Source organism: Arachis duranensis, chromosome 4 (genome assembly GCF_000817695.3).
Source record: "Arachis duranensis cultivar V14167 chromosome 4, aradu.V14167.gnm2.J7QH, whole genome shotgun sequence".
Classification (NCBI taxonomy): domain Eukaryota; kingdom Viridiplantae; phylum Streptophyta; class Magnoliopsida; order Fabales; family Fabaceae; genus Arachis; species Arachis duranensis.
In genome coordinates, this window is record NC_029775.3 from 102,023,885 (window position 1) to 102,039,473 (window position 15,589).

Consider the following 15,589-nt stretch of genomic DNA (forward strand, 5'->3'; position numbering starts at 1 on the left):
GCGATCCATGTTAACTTGAGCGTTAGAGTCTTTGCAATAGGAGAATGGTGGCAATATCGTGTCTTCAACCTACTCTCTATAATTTTGTCCAAGTAATTCTTAAACTCAAGAGAAAAAAACACTTCTGAATAATGACGCCGTCTGTGGAGACACGTTGCTTATCACATTCTCCTCATTCTAAGTTCTACCCAAGATGAATTTAGCACAACACATATTCACAAGATGAACAATATAAAAAAATGAGTAAAAAATACATGGTCACAAAAGACAAGTATTAAAACACATAATACAAAAGTTTCCACAAAAAAGATGAAAATATTTACAAATTTCAATTTGTGATTACATCACTTTACGTTTCAAAGACTTATAATTGCTAGACCAATTAAATGGTCGATAATTTGGAGGCTTAGTAACAACTTAAAAATTGTGAAGCAAGAAATCAAGAAAAAGGTTTTTGCAAATTTACCAAAAAGAACACAACTTGACACTCAAAAATAAAAATTTACAAAGTTGGAAGACGAAAACTCATTTTCTACTAATGAAAAAAATATTAAAATCCTAATTAAACTCTTTGAAGGTAAACCATATTCATACTTAGACACGTAAAAGTATGACTTTAGAGCATGCAAAATAATAATATGAAAATTTGTGGTAGAAATAAAGGAATAATCTTTGAATAATTATTTATTAAAAAAACCATGAGTCAACTAATCTAAATAAGAAAAATTCATTGTTCAATTGTCCAAACAATTACTTTAGATCGGAAAAAATTTTATTTAGATAGATTGCACTTAAATGAAAAGAATTCATTATGCAATTGTTTTAAGAGAAATAATTTCTTTATTTTTAAACTCAATATTTTTACGATTGAGTTACTATTTCAAGCATAGTAAATTTAATAATTATTTATTATGACAATTTAAATTTATTTTGATATGTCTTTGTCAAAATCTCAAAAACTCAAACGCTCAAGCTTACAAGCTACGAGTTGGGGTATCCACAACGAAAAGTTCATAAAACTGAAAAAAAAAATTTGACATTTAAAGAATAGAAACATTGACTCTTAATCCTAGAATTACAATATACAAACTTTGATTTAAAAAAATCTAACTTCCAAACTCATAAAGTAAGGTGGCAACCTAGGATTGATAGAAATTATGGCCAAAGATCGAATTTTATAAAAAAAAGTAAACAAAATAAAAAGCTTCACCTTAAAGAATGAGACACTTGGGCTGAGATCTGAAACTCGAAAATTTTTTTCGATAGAAATACATACGGAGTTTGGAGGTTTGTTCTAGAATATTTTTATAAGCCCAATACTAACAACTGAGTCCAAGAGTATAAGAACCGTACACTTCCTATTATTGAGGATGACGAATTCGGGACATTAAAAATTTGGAATAAGAGAATAGTGGTAATATCATGTCTCTAACCTATTGTCTATAATTTTATTTTAGGTAACTCTTAAATTCAAAAAAAATTCTAAACAATAATTATGTCAAAATTGACCATTTATATTTGAATAATTTAGTTAAAAAAAATTTTAAAATAGTTTTGCTAGTTGGACTTTATGTAGAGAAAAAAAGTTGTCTACTTAATTAGAGTTTATATAAAGTTTTAAATTTGCTCTTTCAAAATTTAAAAAAACAAAATCTATTATCAAATAAAGTTACTTAAATCAAATTGATTAACTTTTTAGAGTAAAGTATTATTTATGTCCCCAACGTTTGGGGTAAGTCTTAAACCTATCCCTAACGTTTTAAACGTCCTATTTTTGTCCCAAACATTTCTAAATCGAATCAATGTTGTCCTACCGTCCAAATTACTAACATTTGGTTAACGGCGTTGCATACATGGAGGTTACTGTACACCGTGTACAGGGCGTTTTTATGTGACCGTTATTGAATTAAAAATAAAAGAAAAAAGAAACAGATAAACAGCAAAGAATGGTCCTCTTAGAAACCCTAATTCTGCAAATCTTCTCTCCTCTTTGATGCTGCACCTTCTGCGGAGCTCGACTTCTCTAGTTGAAAAAGGATGGAGGCTGATGCATGCCAATCTGAAGCGACACACGGCAGCAAGCAGGCGACACGAAATAGAAACCAGGCACGTCGAAGGAGGACAACTTGCTACTGTGGGGAACGGCCTGTGCTCGCCACCTTATCGACCGTAGAAAATTTCGATCGGAGGTTCTGGGGTTGCGTTAACTTTAGGGTAAGTTTTAGCCATGCGTTTCTTGTTGTTGAGTTATATGTTTTGACAATCTGTAGGTGTGACTCGGTTGTGTCATATTTGGTATAGATTGGAGAAGAATGCGGCTATTTTGTATGGGCAGAACCAGAGGAAGAGCCCCCACAAGTTTCAAGGTTAAGGATGACGGTCAGAAATTTGAAGAGCAAAATGGAGAAGGTTGAGTTCAGGTTCATGGTTGCAGTGGGAGTTGCTTTAGTTGGATGGACAGTTGCCCTAATATTGGTTTGTGAGAAAACAAGCAACACCAAATTTGGGAGACTTTTACTACAATGATGTTGAGATAGTGAGATTTAGGAGAATATCATTAGATCCCAACTTGTGCTCTGTATTTTTGCCTAGAAATAGCACTGATGTTGACATGGTTGGTGTTTTGTTGAACTGAATGAAATTGTAATGAAATGATGTTTTGATGATTTAAGTTTGGCAAAATGTTATGTTGTGTTTGTGTAAAAAAGTGCAATGATATATTGTGCAGCTGCAATGTTATATTATGCATTCTGTTTAAAGTGTTTATATTTTGTAGCTGAAATAAAGTGATACATTTTGCATTCTGCTTAAATGAAGCAAGTTATGAGCATGACAACAATCTGAACTGTAATATATTACTTAATCACTAACCATTAAGATTGTCATTAGCAACAAGCACAATAGGTTCACAGCAAAATAACAAAACAGGAGCTACACTATTTGCTCCACAACAACTGTATGAGATAATTAGCAACAAGCACAATAGGTTCACAGCAAAATAACAAAATAGGAGCTACACTATTTGCTCCACAACAATTGTATGAGATAACAAAATGCAGTCTTTAAACTAGTTTTGACAAATTATAATGATACTAAAGAGAAAACATGAAACTGCACACATCATCATCATCACATCTTCTTCCATGCTTTTGGAGGTGTCCTAGCCATAAACTTCAATTGGGATATGCTGACGTGCTTGGATAGGGTTGGTAGCACTCTGAGATTGTTGTGCTTGGCAGCATCCTTGAGTTGTTGTCCAGAATTATTGTTTGACGGGGTCATCTTAGCCTTCTTTGACCTAGCCTGAGATTGCTGGGAACTGATATCATTGCAAGATGTTTTTCTCTTTGGCCTTGATGTGTTGGTCTTCTTAGCTGCAACTTGTGATTGCCTAGAAGCCTGGCTGGAGATAGTACTAGACACAATGCTTGAGATAGTGCTAGAAATGACTCTTGAAGCTCTTCTTGTAGACCCAGCAACTTTGTTTGCCTAGTTAACAGCCACAATACGACATTATAATCTTTGAATGCAATCAGGCAAAATAAAGCCAAAATCAGAAAAAACAACTATTGTACTTACCGAACTAGTGGCAGCTACTTTCCGCTTCTTTGGACAGGTCCGTTTGTTGTGGCCTCTAGCAAAACAATAGGAGCACTTCTGAGTCTGCCCATCGCGAGACACTCCTCCCCTAGTTGAATTCTCATCTGTAGCTTTATTCCGTTTCAGTTTAGGCCTTCCAATGGGTTTTCTGTAGACTGGTGGCAAAACGTCATCAAATTGTGTCTTCACCCACAGGTTGGGGCCATTTACTGGATACACCACATGTTGGTAGCAGTCAGAGTAAGTTTCCTTCTTGTAACAGTTTGCAACAAAGTTGTCCACATTGAAGCACATCTTCCTAATGCAGGTAATGGCATGGGGACAGGGGATTCCGGACAATTGAAACTTCTTGCACGAACACTCGTGATTCTTCAAGTCAACCACAAACTTCTCTTTGCCTCCATGGATGCTAGTTACCTCATATTTGTCACGACCAGCATAGGTGCTCACCCACTTACCACTTGCATCAGCTTGTTTTTCAACCTTAGTCCTGATACGGGGTAACACCTCTCTTTGGTATTCAATTATCCGATCCCTATTATCAGCCCAACGCCTCATTATGTATACTCTGATGTCTTCAAGCATACTGACTATAGGCTTCTCCCGGGCGTCCACAATCACAGAGTTAAATACTTCACACATGTTGTTAACCAAGGGATCACACTTAGACCAAGTCCCAAACTTATGCCGGCACCAATATTTGGTTAGTATCTCCATAAGGTGGTTGTAGGCTCCATTATCAACCTTTTGGATTTCAGCCATGTTTCTCTCCCACTCTTGTAAATAAGTGGCTTTTGCAGCATTTCACATCATCAGTTTTAGTTGCAGCCCTGGAAATCTCTTCCTGAAATTGCTATAAAGATGTCTAACACAGAATCTATGATCCACTCCGGGAATGAGCTCATCGAAGGTTGGAACTAAGCCCTAAATCCATAGTAAATCAGTTTTACTTGAAGTAGTAATTAAATCAGCATGATATGTGATAATGACAATTAACCAAGTACATACATTTCAATTAATCATAGAATCTATTATCAGCATGATATGTGATAATGACAATTAATCAGTTTTTACTTGAAGTAGTATGGACATGCACAATTTAGACTTAGTTAGCTCTACATTCCACTTGCTGTATGCTTTCTTCATTAGTGTGGAGAGCTTTATTTTTGGATTCTCAGCGATCTTTTTTAGAAACACCTTGCTCAACCATTTTGCATGCATAATTCCAATTTTCAACTCTCTAGAACAGCTATGCTTGTTATGGCAGCTGGTTAATTGCCATGTTTGCTCATTCTTAATCTTTCCACAGTATGCAAACCAGTTACAACCCTCCACACAAGTGACTTTCACTCTCCAAAGATCAACTTTATCAAACCTCAAACCCCTCCCAGTGTGTACAGCATAGGCAGTGGCACAATCCTTGAACTCTTCTCTTGAGACATAAAGAGTTCCAACCTCCCACTTGTACTCACTCATGTCCTTTAGCTGCTTGTGCAATGGATACTTCTTGGCAACACTATTTTCATTCTCATCATCATAAGTAATAGGCATATCTAGGAAATCTTCAGAATCATATCCTTCTTCCTCATCACCTAAACCTGCAACAATCTTCTCCTTACCTTTGGCACTCCTACTAGCTTTTGCTGCATCTGTTTGGGTTTCAGTTGATGCAGCCTCGAATCTATTCCCTACCCTGATGTTGACATCTACTAAGCCCTCTGCCCCTTCCTTATCATCATCACTGTCACCAAACACAACTTCGGCAGCACTATCTTCTGAACCATCACCATTTCTGGAATTAGAACTCCATGAATCACAACTATCATCTTCACCACCCTTGGGTTCATAGTCCTCGTCCTCACTGCCATCACTACCCTCTCCTTCCTCATCTGATTCATCTTTGTTACCCACAATTGGGCCAGAATTTTTCTCCACCTGTCCAACTGTTTGGGCCTCACTTGTAACCATTGGGCCCTGCCCATCAGATCCACCACCCTTCACTTGCATGTTACTTTCAGTACTCCATAACAAGTGTACATCTTCAACCACCTCATGGATATCACTTGTTTTGTGAACTACAAACAGCTCCACCATATCCTCCCTAACCCCAATGTTAGCCATATTCATTGCATCTTTATCAGTTCGCAGCATCCTTAAGCCTTCTTCTGTATTTTGATCCTGTGATTTGTACCACATTGCAGCAATATCCTTCTTCAAATACCCTTGTCTGCTCACTATGTCATAAACCTCAATCAGGATCCATTCATCTTCATTGCAGTAGTCTATGACAGTTGTCTCCCCACCCAAATACTTCAATTGCCCTCGTTGAAGTCCAAAGCTACCATGGTGGTAAACTTTGACACTAAAATAACTCATCCTAACCAACAGACCCTGTTACAATAGGCAAACATAACGAAACAACATCAATCGCAGGCACACATTCAATCACCAAAAAAACGTAAATTCATGCCCTAACTAACATAAGCAACGAACATTTTGCTGAGAATACAAAAAACCAACTAAACCCTAAAAATGCACGCAATCTCATACATTGCCAGCCATCTTTTCTTTGTGGAACTACTCAATAAAACCCCAAAAAACAATTTTTTTTCAAGTACATACCTCGTCGCACGATCAAACTCTGTCACCACAACAAAGGTGTAAGCTTTCATGCAAAACTCCCAAGAACGATCCACCAACTACCTTGCAGCCCCTCCCTACGGTCAGCCTCGACGAAGAGAAAAAATGTATGTGGTAACGAGAACTGGAATAAAAAACGTTGGATAGAGGTGCTGTGATTCTTCGACGTTTCGTATTTGCTATAGTGAACGGTATATTGGGCGCGAAGAGGCAGACGTGTGTATCTCAACCTTTAGGCTTACTCACTTAATGTCCACGTGTGTAACGCCGTTAACCAAATGTTAGTAATTTGGACGGTAGGACAACATTGATTCGATTTAGAAACGTTTGGGACACAAATAGGACGTTTAAAATGTTAGGGATAGGTTTGAGACTTACCCCAAACGTTGGGGACATAAATGATACTTTACTCAAATTTTTATGAAACCATAAACAATTAAATATGGATGAGTTTGAAAAGTAAAATAAAATTGAGAGAGTGCAATAAAGATCAATTAATGACATCACAAGCTTAGTGTCAATGAAAGCATTATTATTGTGGATTTGATCAAAATAATGAAGAAGAAATTAAACATTATTGTGTATGTCATTGTCCAAATCAAATGTGGTCGATAAGCAATTGGTCTTAACTCGTAGACTTGATACCACAACTTAACATTAGGTAGAGTTCCCCACCATTCTTAAATCTCCACGCAAAAACAATGTCTTTCATCGCATTCTTAAAACACTTTGTCATGCTTAAATCAATGTAATTGGGTACTATATATTAGTTTATCTAAATGAATACAGTAGTTGTTTTGGATTAAAGGTAGAATGTTAAAATTTAAAATGTTCTTTTTGCATATGTATTTAAAAAATGTAAGTTTTCAAGATAAAATGATATTGATATTAACATAGTATAAATAAGGAATTAATTAATATAAGTGCCTTTAGGACATTTGTTAAGTCATCGAAAGAAAAAACATAGTAACTTTTTGAAATTTTTAAAGCATTACGTGTATTAGAAATATTAAAAACTTGAATTCTCAGTAATTATTTTATTTATTTTACTGCTTAAACAAGTACTTCTATAACAAATGTACCAATGGCATTTGTTAATCAAACTCTTAAAAACATATTTACTTTTTTTTCCAAATAGAGCCCACACCTCCACGCGTTCAAACTCATTATTACTAATAACAGTTCTTTAAAACTTAGATTTCTTATCTTTAAGTAAGCATAATACAATAGCAAGTTGATATTTTGCGCAATTTCATGCTTGAGGAAAACAAGAAGCATATCTGCAAATGCTATGAATATTCACATTTTGGTTACCCATAGAAGATTCGAATGAAGTGGAGAATTGGTGCTCCAATTCAATGAGGAATCAATTATTTCTCTTCTTTCAAGCTTTTGGGAGCTTGGTGGGATAAAGTAGTTGCTGTGACAAAATGCCAATAGCAATTATAATTATCATTAGTGGCCTTGTTATGGTATGTGATAGTAACAGAAAGAGGGGTGTTGTGTTTCTTTGTTGAGATTTGAGAATTAAGACACACTTCCACTTGCATCTCCATCCTCTGTTTCTTTCTGTCAATATATAAACCCCCACAACCAAACACGTCCTCTCATATCTCCGCCACATTTCTTCTCTTCTCTTCTCTTCTCATTTCTCTTCTCTTCCGCACGAACCCTATCTTCACATATTCACTCACCACCACACATTCACATTCATTCATTTCTCCTCAAACCCAATTCAATGGTAATCCCCTGCCCCCATTTCATTGCCTCCTAGAAAGCAGCCATGGAAGCTGGCCTTCTTATCCCCTCTCCTCTCTCTCTCTCTCAGCTCATTCTCACCCAAGACAATTTGAAGAAAATCACCGCCTACAAAGCCGTAGAGTACGTCGAATTCGGTATGGTTCTCGGCCTCGGAACCGGCTCCACTGCCAAACACGCTGTCGACCGAGTGGGCGAGCTTCTCCGTCAGGGCAAGCTCAAGGACATCATCGGAATCCCCACTTCCAAGAAGACACACGAGCAAGCCCTCTCTCTCGGGATCCCCTTATCGGATCTGGACTCTCACCCCGTCGTTGATCTTGCCATTGACGGTGCCGACGAGGTTGATCCTTACCTTAACCTCGTCAAGGGCCGCGGAGGATCCCTCTTGAGGGAGAAGATGGTTGAAGGTGCTTGCAAGAAGTTCGTTGTAATCATCGATGAGTCCAAGCTCGTTAACTATATTGGTGGTAGCGGTTTGGCTATGTCCGTTGAAGTTATTCAATTTTGTTGGAAGTTCACTGCTTCCAGGCTTCAGAATCTCTTTCAGGAATCTAGTTGCGTTGCAAAGCTCAGAACTTTGGGCAAAAAGGCTTAGCCTTATGTAATTGATAATGGAAACTATATCATTGATTTTTATTTCAAGCAGAGTATTAGGGATTTGAAGGCTGCCAGTGGTTTCATTCTGCAAATCGCCGGTGTTGTGGAGCATGGAATGTTTATTGACATGGCTACCACTGTTATTGTTGCAGGTGAACTTGGCCTAACTGTCAAGAATAAGTAGTAGCTTAATTCAAACACCATTAAAGGACATGAACAATAAAGTAGGTAAAATTGGAATAATCAGGGAGGTAGTTTAATTCATCAAGGTTGATGTTTTGACATTTGGGGTGCCCTTTGGGGGCTTCTAACATACGATATCTGGTGTAGTTGCAATTGCTGGAGAAAGTATCTTAATTTCTCCGCCAATTTTGTTATTTTTGACCTGGTTTGAGCAAGCAAGCATAAGAGAATTTTATAGACTTGTTGGGAATTTGGATATTCAGTTCATGTAATGGCTCTTGTGTTTTGTACACAACTTGTTATTGAACTGGTATTGTTTAACTTATTGAATTAATTCAATTCAAATTTTGCTCCTTTTCCCCTCTTTGATTTGCGAATTTTATATTTTGCTGCTTAGCCTTTGTCTGGTTCTGAAGTACTTTTCCTTTAAAATTAAGATGTAGCTACTGTTCATAAATCACTTGTAGTGTGTTGCATCCATTTAATTGCTATTTGGGGTCCAATAATTCGTGATTGTAAGGACACTTGTTAACAGAGTTTGTAAATTTTTGCAAACGTGGAAACTCTTTGTGGTAGGTAGATCATAACTATCCCCATCCATTGACTTGAAAAAAGATTAGTTGTTCTGTACTTCTCTGTCTAACTGTCTTATGGCATTGCAAAAGGCTATAAAATTGTCGTCATTCATGCATTAAAAATTTTCAATTATATTGCCATGATTATTCAATAGTGTGAATGCTCGAGCAATTATTAGCATTGTCCTCTGCATTTGCTTGTACTCTGAAAAAGGAAACTTCAGCTGCCTACCTAACTTCACACATATCGTGTGATCAAGTTGTGTTCTTAAGTGGTTGATGCTTCTATTAACATGTCTATATTGATTTTACGGATAAGCATCAATAGAATGGATGATTGTCTTGTTTTCACGATGAATTCTTCCTCATTAGAAACCATTGAAGCTTGTTATTTTGTCTTTAGATTTGGAAAGATGTGGCAGCTCTCGCAATTGCTGGTATTATTTCATATCAGTTGTGTTGTATTTCTAGCTATCAGATTATTTGAGCTAGAAAAAGCTTCTTGTGCGTAATAGTATTATGTGATTAATACATAATGATTAGGTCATGATAACCTTTTTCATGTAAAATTGGTGAAATATGTTAACTTCTCTGTAATTGGTTAATATTTTATCAGTGTTATGATCATCTTTGTGATCATTTATAGTATTTTATCATTGAGACCGATTCCTAATTATCTTCTTACTACCTTTAATATTATGTACTTTCTTTGGTTACTGCAATTTAATGTTGGATCAATAATCATACTGCAACGTTCACCAAAAAATAAAAAGAAAGAGCAATAACCCAACTGTAACATGTTGTTGCTCTTTGATTTACAGGTCAGTTGGAAGGATGTTTTGTTCAATTCAATTCAGATATACTTTTCTTACATGTTGGATTTAACATTATATATTTTTTAGATGAGATCAAATGTTCACTATAACAGTATAACTGCTTCATTGATAAGTCATAACTAGGCTGCAATACTAACTTATTGGAAATTGGGTTGTGAGTATATTTAATCATGCCCATACTTGAGTTCTTTGAAAATTAATAAGCTTTAGCATAGAAGATGCCAAAGTTATGGGTATGATGATGCTTGCGGTTGTTTGTAGCGACCAAATAAACATGTTACATACTGGTAATATTCTTGGTTATCTTAGAATTCCTTAATTAACAATGTCGTTACTAGTGTTCTTTGGAATATGCTGACCCCAATTGCTAGGCGAGTTTCGGTTCCATCATCACTGATCTAGATCATTTCAACTTTTGTAATTGACTATTGCTTCTTTCTTGAAATCAAAGGTTAGAAACATATCCGGTATAGGAGATTGCTTTAAAACACAATTCTAAAATTTTTTTGTTTTATCTTAAGTTGAATTTAATGTGGTGATTAAGTTAGGTACTATAGTTTATCTCATCCATTTCAATGAAGAACTGGGGCGGCATAGAATCCCTTTAATTCCGGAACTGCATGAATAAAATAGAGCAATTGTGTGTTGACTAAAGGTGTGCCTACTGCCTTTGACTCCAAACAAGAACAAAAGATTTGAAGAAGATATCACCACCCCTGCTTCCCATTCCCATTATTATTTTGTTGCGACATGTTTAAACATGACTCTCGCCATTCTGGACTTAACATCCACACGACACAATATGGTAGGAATTGGATGCCTCTCTCAATTGGGCTGTGTAATTGGGCCGAAGCCCAATTCTCAAAGAAACAATCTGAGAAAGATGCAATTACACAACCCAATTACATAGCCCAATTGAGAGACGCATCCAATTCCTACCATATTGTGTCGTGTGGATGTTAAGTCCAGAGTGGTGAGAGTCATGTTTAAACATGTTGCAACAAAATAATAACGGGAATGGGAAGCAGGAGTGGTGATATCTTCTTCAAATCTTTTGTTCTTGTTTGGTGTCAAAGACAGTAGGCACACCTTTAGTCAACACACAACTGCTCTATTTTATCCATGCAGTTCCGGGATCAAATGGATTCTATGCCGTCCCAGTTCTTCATTGAAATGGATTAGATAAACTATAGTACCTAACTTAATCACCACATTAAATTCGACTTAAGATAAAACAAAGAAATTTTAGAATTGTGTTTTAAAGCAATCTCCTATACCGGACATGTTTCTGACCTTTGATTTCAAGAAAGAAAGCAATGGTCAATTACAAAAATTGAAATGGTCTAGATCAGTGATAATGGAACCGAAACTCGCCTAGCAATCGGGGTCAGCATATTCCAAAGAACACTAGTCACGTCATTGTTAATTAAGGAATTCTAAGATAACCAAGAATATTACCAATATGTAACATGTTTATTTGGTTGCTACAAACAACTGCAAGCATCATCATACCCATAACTTTGGCATCTTCTATGCTAAAGCTTATTAATTTTCAAAGAACTCAAGTATGGGCATGATTAAATATACTCACAACCCAATGTCCAATAAGTTAGTATTGCAGCCTAGTTATGACTTATCAATGAAGCAGTTATACTGTTATAGTTAACGTTTGATCTCATCTAAAATATATTAATGTTAAATCCAACATGTAAGAAAAATATATCTGAATTGAATTGAACAGAACATCCTTCCAACTGACCTTTAAATCAAAGAGCAACAACATATTACAGTTGGGTTATTGCTCTTTCTTTTTCTTTTTTTTTGGTGAACATTGCAGTATGATTATTGATCCAATGTTAAATTGAAGTAACCAAAGAAAGTACATAATATTAAAGGTAGTAAGAAGAGAATTAGGAATCGGTCTCAATGATAAAATACTATAAATAATCACAAAGATGATCATAACTCTGATAAAATATTAACCAATTACGGAGAAGTTAACATACTTCACCAATTTTACATGAATAAGGTTATCATAACTTAATCATTAAGTATGAATCACAGAATACTATTACGGACAAGAAGCTTTTCCTAGTTCAAATAATCTGATAGCTAGAAATACAACACAACTGATATGAAATAATACCAGCAATTGCGAGAGCTGCCACATCTTTCCAAATCTAAAGACGAAATAACAAGCTTCAATGGTTTATAATAAGGAAGAATTCATCGTGAAAACAAGACAATCTTCCATTATGTTGATGCTTATCCGTAAAATCAATATAGACACGTTAATAGAAGCATCAACCACTTAAGAACACAACTTGATCACACGACATGTGTAAAGTTAGGTAGGCAGTTGAAGTCTCCTTTTCAGAGTACAAGCAAATGCAGAGGACAATGCTAATAATTGCTCGAGCATTCACACTATTGAATAATCATGGCAATATAATTGAAAAATTTTAATGCATGAATGACGACAATTTTATAGCCTTTTGCAATGCCATAAGACAGTTAGACAGAGAAGTACAGAACAACTAATCTTTTTTCAAGTCAATGGATGGGGATAGTTATAATCTACCTACCACAAAGAGTTTCCACATTTGCAAAAATTTACAAACTCTGTTAACAGGTGTACTTACAATCACGAATTATTGGACCCCAAATAGCAATTAAATGGATGCAACACACTACAAGTGATTTATGAACAGCAGCTACATCTTAATTTTAAAGGAAAAGTACTTCAGAACCAGACAAAGGCTAAGCAGCAAAATATAAAATTCGCAAATCAAAGAGGGGAAAAAGGAGCAAAATTTGAATTGAATTAATTCAATAAGTTAAACAATACCAGTTCAATAACAAGTTGTGTACAAAACACAAGAGCCATTACATGAACTGAATATCCAAATTTCCAACAAGTCTATAAAATTTTCTTATGCTTGCTTGCTCAAACCAGGTCAAAAATAACAAAATTGGCGAAGAAATTAAGATACTTTCTCCAGCAATTGTAACTACACCAGATATCGTATGTTAGAAGCCCCCAAAGGGCACCCCAAATGTCAAAGCATCAACCTTGATGAATTAAACTACCTCCTTGATTATTCCAATTTTACCTACTTTATTGTTCATGTCCTTTAATGGTGTTTGAATTAAGCTACTACTTATTCTTGACAGTTAGGCCAAGTTCACCTGTAACAATAACAGTGGTAGCCATGTCAATGAACATTCCATGCTCCACAACACCGGCGATTTACATAATAGAATCGCTGGCAGCCTTCAAATCTCTAATACTCTGCTTGAAATACAAATCAATGATATAGTTGCTATTGTCAGTGACATAAGGCTAAGCCTTTTCGCCCAAAGTTCTGAGCTTTGCAACGTAACCAGATTTCTGAAAGAGATTCTGAAGTCTGGAAGCAGTGAACTTCCAACAAAATTGAATAACTTCAACGGGCATAGCCAAACCGCTACTACCAATATAGTTAACGAGCTTGAACTCATCGACGGTTACAACGAACTTCTTGCAAGCACCTTCAATCATCTTTTCCCTCAAGTGGGAGCCACCGCGGCCCTTGACGAGGTTAAGGTAAGGATCAACTTCGTTGGCACCGTCAATGGCGAGATCAACGATAGGGTGAGAGTCCATATCCGACAAGGGGATCCCGAGAGAGAGGGCTTGCTCGTGCGTCTTCTTGGAAGTGGGGATTCCGACGATGTCCTTGAGCTTGCCCTGATGGAGAAGCTCGCCAATTCGGTCGACGACGTGTTTGGCAGTGGAGCCAGTTCCGAGGTCGTGAACCATACCGGATTCGACGTACTCAACGGCTTTATAGGCGACGATTTTCTTCTAATCGTCTTGGATGAGAATGAGCTGAGATAGAGAGAGGAAGAGGGGAGAAGAATGCCAGCTTCCATGGCTGCTTTCTCCGAGGCAATGAAATGGGCGCAGGGGATTGACATTGAATTGGGTTTGGGGGGAAATGAATGAATGTGAATGTGAATGTGTGGTGGCGAGTGAATGTGTGAAGATAGGATTCGTGCGGAAGAGAAGAGAAATGAGAAGAGAAGAGAAGAGGGGTGGCGGAGATATGAGAGGGCTTGTTTGGTTGTGGGGGTTTATATATTGATAGAAAAAAACAGAGGAAGGGGATGCAAGTGGAAGCTTTTGTCTCAGGCAAGCTTTTATCTCACGTTTACCGGTTTCAAAGAAAAAGCGCGTGCGAGAGTTCCACACCTTTATATATGATGTTTCCCCCAATTCTTTTTTATCCATTTTCAAAATCTCTTCTTTCATTCAGATACTTCGTTTTCTGTGTTAATTATCTCAGAAATTTTGAGTGGGTTTTTCTGATTCATTTTTATTACGGTATATTTCGTTCGGTGTGATTATTACTAGGGTTTTTTGCTGTTGATCATGGAGATTTCGGTGATTGGGAGCTCCCAAGATAATTTGGGAATGCCCGAATTGGGAAATAGGGAGCTGGATTTTATTAATTTGAAGGATGGTTTTAGGATTTCGAATGATAGGGTTTGTTTCGGGAAAAATATTAAGTGGAAGAAAGATGGGATTAGATTCACTCTGAGAGCTCTTCAGTCTGAACCAGTTCAAGCGGAGAAGCATTCTGGTGTTGGTAGAAGATCCAAATCGATAAGTTTTTTCTGTTTTGATTTGCATGCTGGGTTCTGTTTTTGGTTGGTGAGAATTTTGTGTGGAAAAATGGGATTTTTATTTGGGTTTGACCAAGGAAGAAGCTTTTAATTAATTAAATAGTTCTGTGTTGTTTTTGTTTTGACCTGATTTTTCTATATATTGTTAGCTTTGGATTAAATTCAGAGTATGTAAATATTTGTGTTGAGTTATTCAACAACATCAGCCATTCAACTAGATGAATAATAACTTAATAAGTCAACACAAATTAGGATTTTATGTTATTTTATTTGTATGGGTATGGTTTTCTTACATTAACCTAGATTTTTTTATTAATGAAAACTGAAAACCATGAGAATCAAAGACTAGAGTGTTTTGTATGGGTTAAATGTGGATAAGATATTCTCTCTTCATCTGGATTTTATGCTTATTAGTAGAGCTATCCCTGTATAATATATTGTTAAAGTTCTTGCTATGATTTATTTGCATAATTTCAAATCTCATGTTACATGTTGGGTCAAACTAAATGCACTAGGTGTTGTTATATGATGTTCAAGGTCAAGGATTAAAAAGAAACTGACATGGCTAAGATAATATGACGTAGGATGGTGTAAGATTATTTGTGGGTCTGCCTTTAGATGCAGTTTCTAAAGACTGCAATTCACTAAACCATGCTAGAGCAATTACAGCTGGTCTAAAAGCTTTGAAGTTATTAGGAGTTGAAGGTGTTGAGTTCCCTGTTTGGTGGG

The 15,589-nt window shown here is 36.3% G+C and overlaps 2 pseudogenes; one reads left to right on the forward strand and one right to left on the reverse strand.

Moving 5' to 3' along the window:
* The first annotated feature begins 7,923 nt into the window (after nt 1-7,923).
* On the forward strand, nt 7,924-9,144 carry LOC107485306 (probable ribose-5-phosphate isomerase 2; annotated as a pseudogene).
* A 4,177-nt stretch (nt 9,145-13,321) lies between these two features.
* Nucleotides 13,322-14,152, reverse strand: LOC107485313 (probable ribose-5-phosphate isomerase 2; annotated as a pseudogene).
* Nucleotides 14,153-15,589: the final 1,437 nt, after the last annotated feature.